The sequence below is a fragment of the Triticum aestivum genome, chromosome 7A, assembly GCF_018294505.1.
Source record: "Triticum aestivum cultivar Chinese Spring chromosome 7A, IWGSC CS RefSeq v2.1, whole genome shotgun sequence".
In the NCBI taxonomy this organism is placed as follows: Eukaryota; Viridiplantae; Streptophyta; class Magnoliopsida; order Poales; family Poaceae; genus Triticum; species Triticum aestivum.
The window spans coordinates 71,042,925-71,050,551 of NC_057812.1; the positions used below are offsets into that span (position 1 = coordinate 71,042,925).

Consider the following 7,627-nt stretch of genomic DNA (forward strand, 5'->3'; position numbering starts at 1 on the left):
TTTTGTTTAGAGGGAAACATCTTACTTTATTTAAACAAAGACTGGGATCTCGTCTGCTAATACACTAAGGATACAATCAGGGCCAAACCAAAGAAACACAAGTGCCTACAGCTACCTTAGCCAAAGTATGAGTCGGCCGATTAACACAGTAAATAATTGAAGCAAGTGTTCTACTCTTGTTCCTTCTCCACATTTCTGCACATGATAGAAGACAAGCTAAGTTAATGAATGATACAAAATTCAATAATCCACAATGAATACAAACACTTACTTCTGTTTTAGTTTGCATTTCTTGCTACGTCTACTGTGTCCTACCAATTTGCAAGCGCCGCACCGGGTTTTCAACTCATCAAAAGAGAGTGGTCTACCATTTTTCGAGACAGGGCGGCTCTCATCTACCTTTGTTGCACCTTTGCTTGACACTTTCATAGGATCTTTAACCTCAATCATGTTGCCTTCACCATCGTCCACATATTCAACTCCACACTTACTGATGTCATTTGTTTGCTTCAACAAATTTTCCTGTAGCAGATCATACTCATGACTCTTAGCTATCACAGCCTTCAAACTCTCCTGTAACTGATCCCACAAAGCAGGGTGTTTGCATGCCGCATGCATAGCTTCAGACGCTAACACACTGACCTGGCTATATTTCATTCTTTCCCCGGCCCCAGTCCAACCAAATCCCAACAGATCGCTTGTGCGCCTCGCGGGCAGTCCCAACCTTGCTTCTTTCGTGAACCGAATAAGAACTAAACACTTTGGTATTTCAGATATTTTCAAGTGCTTCAGTACATGGAATATGTGCTTGCAAGGTAGACCCTTTCGAATCATTCTTCTGCAGCTGCACCTTATAGTTTCTGCGGAATTTACTGGTATACTCCACCCAAAAAATGGCACTTCTGGTTATTCTTCCAGGCCACGATGTACTGCTGTGATCCGTCTCCCAGCTTAATTTCTACAATCTTCATGCCGTCAATTTTTCTAAGATCATCTTGCAACATATAGAAGTTTGCTGGAGTGAAGACGTGAGAAGCAGCTATCTCAAGTTCCCTCGAGCTAGTAACTGGCACCGGTAAACTTTGTGAGGCCGTGCAGCCATCTCGCGCCTTGTTTTCACGGATACGCACAACAACGTTCTCATAGTGCAAAATCATATCCACCAGGGTCATTTCACCGTCTAGGTGGAGGTGAAGGCATGAGTTCAGGCTTTCACTCCGCTGGTTGCTTTTCATGCCAAGCCAAAACCCCTCTGTTAGATATGCCGCGGCCCACAGTCTCCTCTTCTTATACATCCGCCTCAACCATGTTACAGTTTTTTCCGACTGCCATCTTTTGGAAAATGCGTGCCATCTCTCCTCAAACGTTGCCGTGGACGTGCTGTAGTACAGAAGAGTTCGGAACTCCTTCAAGGACTTGTGACTGAGGTGAATCTTCATATTTTTCTCTATGTGCCACGTACATATACGGTGCCACACGTCTGGCAAGACTTCACGAATTGCCTTGATCATCGCAGCGTCGGCGTCTGTGATAACACTCTTAGGCATCTTTTGACACATGGACCTCAAAAAAGTCTGCAGAAGCCACACGTATGTATCCTCGGTCTCGTCCGAAACTATGGCACAACCAAAAACAGTGGTCTTCCGGTGATTGTTAAGACCAACAAAAGGTATGAATGGCATACCATAGCGGTTCATCTTGTACGTGCTGTCAAATACAAGCACGTCGCCGAAGTCCTCATAGTCATGACGAGACTGGGAGTCGCACCAGAACATCCTATTCAAATGTCCTTCCTTATCTAGCTTGTACTCGAAAAAGAAGCTAGGATCCCTCTGTTTCCTACTGGCCATGATGCCTATGGCTGTGGCAGCATCACCTTTCGAAAGAAGCTTCCTCTTCTCCTTGGCGCAAATGTTGTATATTTCACGTCTGGTAAAACCAACACCGCCGTACCATACATGTTTGCTGATGAAGCAATCCATCATGTCGTGAATTCTAATCCCTGCAGCTCCCGTGGACATTATCTCATGCTTCTGGTACTCTTTGATTTTTCTGTGGGACCAAAGAAAAGGTACCTCGTCCGGTCCTGCCAACATATGGCTATGCTTGTCCTCAAAACTTTCAACATACCAAACCCCACGCTTTTGGTCAAGCTTGACGGTCAGGCGCGCTTCGCAAAAGCAGCGTGTCTCGGCTCTGAGCCTACGGCTGTGTCCTTCCTTGGTTAGCAACTTGCTGTCACGTTTCCCTTGTCTTGAACAAACAAACCGCCTATAACGCATATGACGTGACTCTGTTTTGCTATACCTGACCTTATTCTTTCTAATGTTGAAACCATTATCTCTAGCATAGCCGTTGTAGAAATCATAAGCAGCATCGTGAGACGTAAAGGTCATTTCCATTATCTGCATGAACATATCCCTCTTATCATCTGCACTGGCAGTATCTTGGACATTCTTTGCCCCATCATCTTGTGTCACCTACACAATCAAACCACAGCCATGAAAACAGATTTCTATGGTTTAACATTACTTACTTCCATAGAACATTGATTACACACATACCTCACTCATGATGACTGACGACTCGGACTCCCCAGAACCGGGTGCATCTAATGATTCGTCGTTAAGGCCTGTCTCCGCGTCGGATTCACCGTAATAGTCGTACGCATTATGACATTCGGAAATGAACTGAAAAATACAACACAAATACATAATTACTTATCATATAATATTCCAGAAGAAATTCAATTTGCATGCCAACAAAATTTTTCACTTACGTACCTGACTAATATAATCTCCATTTGAGAGCTCCGAGTTGTTTTTCTTATCATCATCAAGCTCATCGATCTATAAATTTTCAACACAAAGATTTAATGTTGTCGGATGCCACCAAAAATTACAACATGACAATGCCACTCACATTAAGATCGTCCCATTCGTTCCCATTCTCTGACCGATCTTCACGATCTAAATTTTCATCATCTGACCAATCTTCTATCCAGTCTTTCATCAGTTCTCCAAACTCCATGTCTACCATGATATCAGTTAACTCCTCGTCCACCATTTCCTACAACCAATAATATGTATCATCACATGTGCAAACATTATCAATGATGAAATATAAAACACATAGCACACGATCACGGATGTTATGTAAACAACCGCAACCGAGGCCGTTCAGATCTGCCAAACTTAGTAAGAAAGATGGCCACGGCACCTGTCGTGATCACTTTCAATCGCGAGGAACTGCACGATCTCAAAACCTAGCTAGATCTGTGATTACCTCTGCCGCCGGATACCTAGGTTAGCCGCCACATCAAATAACGATCCCCATGGTGCGCACAGCCGACGGCAACCGACGCTATGTGAACCCAGATCACGAGGAGCAGTACTACCGGAACAAGATCCACGATCGCATGTGCCGCCGGGTAGGTAGGTTACCCGCTCCGTTAGGTTAACCACTGCCACTGGCGCGGCGGCAGTTCGTTCGATGTTGCCGCGAGCGAGACTAGAGGGGGGACGCGGATGTGGTACCTGTGCGCGATCGCTCTCACGACGTTGTCGCGCCCGCTGTCCAATGAGATCGCCGGCGATGAGATAGCCGTCGGTGGAGATCTACTACGTGACTTATGGCGCTGCGTCAATGCTCGCGAGATTGATGGAGCTGCTCGCGTGAATGATTGGATTCGGCAGGTCTTACGTGGATGTGGGGTTGTGTGATGTTTTTTTTTCGAACCAGGATAATGTACGTATACGGCCTGGGTCATATAGGACTAGACAGGGCTTGGATCTGGGCTGCGGCGGGCTAGAAAAAAAAACAAATTCACGGGGACAAAAATACTCCTCCGAAATTAGGTTAGGGGGGAGCAGGCTCCTTTTCCATGGCGCCAACGTTATCCACCGCAACGACGATCCAAACCGTGTCGCGCTTCTTCCGCTCGCATAAAGACTTTGCGTTACACCATGGACCGCCATCGCCGTCGCGTCCAAGGACATGGCCGCGGGCGGGACCGATCGATAGATGTGAGCAGGTGATCGCCCCCTGGCCTGGCCTGGCTCGCTCTCTGCATGCAGCACGCCCAGTCATCATCGATCCCTGGGCTATCCAATCACAGCGCTCTTTGTTATCCATCCACGGAGACATGAAAGGAAAGCGGGAGGGGAATCGCGGAGGGCGACGGCGTGCCAGGAGGGTTCGCGCGCGCTCGAGTAGTCGCTTGCGCCGCATGAGTGCTGCTTTCAGGGAGCCTTTGCTTTCACCGGAGGTCGGCGAAGGAAACGGGCCGGCCGCCGGGCTAGGGGCCAAGTTAGCCGATGCAAGATCCCAAGGGTTGTAGCTAGCTAGCTAGATATATGGGGGTATCACAAATTCAAGCAGGGGTGCTTCCCTGCTGATTCGATCTGCAACTCGGACGCACTTGTACGATCGGACAAGACAAATGCATCATACTTTCCCGTGGCATATCTACGCAATCAAAGTAACGCGCTTGCTTCTTTCTTTGTTGGACTTCTCATGACGTACTCCCTCTGTTCCAAATTACTCGTCGTGGTTTTAGTTCAAATTTAAACTAAAACCACAATAAGTAATTTGGAACAGAGGGAGTACGTGTTTACTAGCTTTGTGGTCTTAATCAGGAAGTGAGCATGCAGAGAATATATATAGCTTTAATTTCTCATCTCTGAATTATGTGCTGCATATTTTGGACTTGTATATAACTACCCAAGACATATGGTTCGTGTGTATATTGCTCATTTCTTCTAATCGTCTTGTTTGCACAATTATTCGTGTGGATTACACCGTCCTAGCTAGATGGGGTCGTTCATGGTGGCAACATGTGACGTGAAGACATACGTACATGATTAGCGAGTAAACAAAACGGGGCATCTCCTCCGGCTTATCCAGCCCGAGATGGAGGCCGACCCTCCACGGACAGGGACGTCCATGTGATCCATCCACCCATGCGACGACACACAGCATGAGGGCCTGTTCGGTTGCAAGAGTTTTGAAGAGGATTGGAGTGGATTGGGGAGGATTAAATCCCCTATAAGTCAAAGTTCACCTCAATCCCGTCCAAACCTCTCCAATCCTCTCCAAGAGAGGTTTAAACGAACATAGCCTGAAGGGAGGAAACCACAAAGCCGAAACCTCCGACCCCGACCAAGAACTGGAGGGTTTCGTCATACTCCAGTTGCTACCTGCTGCGTGCACAACTTCCGATCATAGGCCAGAAGCACGCACGCACGCATACACGCACGTTGTGGGTAGGATCAACGCGCCGGGCGCTTTCGTGGACGGACACCATCGGCTCGTCCGCAAGTGGTGGTGGCGGGGGTCGATCGGATGGAGGTGCGGCGTCAGGTCTCGCCGTCGCCGCACAGTGCCGAGTCCTTTTCCTTGTCTCTGCGGTGGTTGGAGTTGCCGCATGGCACTATGGCAGGATGATGAGCAGCCGACCAGCCTCCAGCTTCCTCTTCTCTTTCTTCCTTTCTCACGGGGTGGGTGACTCATACATAGTCAGTCTCGTTGCCTATGGTTTAAGCAACTAGTGGCACTGGGCAGAAATGGGCTGGGTGGAGCTCAAAACGTTCACTGTGGCGTTTTAAAAAATCTTTTATTACATAGTATTTCATCTCATGTTATGTAGTTGTGCCATTATAAGTTATTTCGCTTTTTCAGATCTCGCGCAAGTCGTGATTTCCAAGCAAGTTTGAATTTGTCACTGAAACTTTGCATCCGTCCATGTTGAACATGCCAGTCATAGAACTGCAAATTATCCCAGAATTCTATGGGATTCATGCCTGCAACCTGTCTTTTACCTGCATCTTTTGGGATCTCAAGGGCATTTCCACCTCGTAAATTTCCTATAGACGCCCTGGTACCCAACTCTACATGTGAACTTCACGTGTTAATGACTTCTTCTTACCCTGTTGAGTGCCAGGTCTTCGTGGAAGCCAAGGCCAAGCTGTGACCTACCTGCAGGGACAAGAAGAAACGTCACGAAGAGTCATTGTGTTGCTGGCAGCCGCACGTTACAGTGCTCTAGTGATTGCACGGTTGCGCCTCCCTTTGGTCGTGCGGTTTATGAACCAAACCTCAAAAGCAGCCGCAGATTCCCAATTCTCCATCGGTCGAAACATATTATGCAACTGCCAACTGCAAGTGCCTGCCTCGTGAGAAGTGATTCCAAGGTCAGATCGCCGATGGATGGATGCTTGATCGAGCCTGTGTGTGGGATTATCATCAGTGGGTTTTGGACGATGCGGTTCCTGCGAGCAAAAGCGCAAAAGAGCAGAGGATGAGATACGAGGCGGCCGGAGGATTGGTGGTCGTCGGAGACGGGTAGCGAAGTCAAGCATGCATGTGCAAGCTGTGTATGCATGCATCGTGCTCGGAAAGTGTAGAAAGGGAAAAGCGTTTGCTTTGCTAGGTGCTAGTGCTAGTGCTGCTGCTAGCTTTGGCTGGCTTCATTGGTTTTCTGGAAGTGTTATCCTCAGCCTGATTTGAATTATATAGTTGGTTGGATTGGATCGCTTTTGGGACGCTTCCAAAATAGTTTGGACCGTTCACATTTCATTTTGGTCCAAGGTCCAGGATTGACTAGCTTGCCTTTCCTTTAGAATTTTCTTTTACCCGCGTCATATTGTTGATTCCATGAAGGAAAAAAAAATACCGATTATACGCTTAGAGCTCGGGTATTCCTACCCAATTTCTATGTTAATTAAGTACATGGAACGTGGCGAACAGAGTGTCGCTCAAATGGTTAGGTCATGTTCATGTCAGCTTCGAGGCGCTTGTGTTGATTTTGTCAATTTTAAGATATGATGTCTCCAAGATTCTCATAGGAATACATGAACTTATAGGGATGACTGTATGTGTGTGTGTATGAGTGTGCTTATACTTTATGTTGTGTTTCTAGAAAAAAAAAGTAGAAGTGCATGGAACATGATTTGGAACACGCAGGCATGTTGGAATATATTGGGGCTAATCTTGCTCATTACTTTTATGCTTCTTTGGAAGAGCTGGGTCCTTTCAATAGTCAATCGCCAACGTGATTAGTGATTAGATCAGCCTTTTTGACGTAAAATGTAATATCCAGATGACAAATGTGGATTCTACGTCACTCGATTGTCAACTGTCCTTCCCGACAGTGGAGCACAGCTTACAGTGGCTAGGATCTGACTTCTATTATCATATGGATAAGGGAGGCTAAACATGTCGTGTTTGGTCACTTAGTGGAAAATGACATTCTTCTAGTATTGAGAATGTGATACTCTACAGAAAGGTTCTTGAATCAACTTGCGATTGGATGGTTAAGAGAACAACAGTGTCTCCTCACCATTCATTGCTAGACGTACAACATACACTCAATGCATGCATGCATGCATGGTGGAGGACTTGCGTTGACTTAGAGCATCTTCAACAGGCGCTCAAAAGTTTTAGCGCGTCACTATAGCACTTTTAGCGCGACCCAACATTGATTTATCAAATGCCCAAAAGCGGGCCAAAAAAAATATGCAGTGCAAATTGTGAAGCGCGTGTAATCCGGCGCCCCAAATTTGCAGCATGTGATAGCGTTTTTTAGCGCGTGCCCAACAATTTTTTGCACGTGCACTAGTTTACAGCT

General features: G+C 46.7%; 1 long non-coding RNA gene across 1 annotated transcript; it reads left to right on the plus strand.

The window, feature by feature from the left end:
* Nucleotides 1–4,575: 4,575 nt before the first annotated feature.
* On the plus strand, nt 4,576–6,686 carry LOC123152627 (uncharacterized). The gene is made up of 2 exons (XR_006476275.1): nt 4,576–5,498; nt 5,942–6,686. It is a non-coding gene; the product is annotated as an uncharacterized lncRNA (long non-coding RNA).
* Nucleotides 6,687–7,627: the final 941 nt, after the last annotated feature.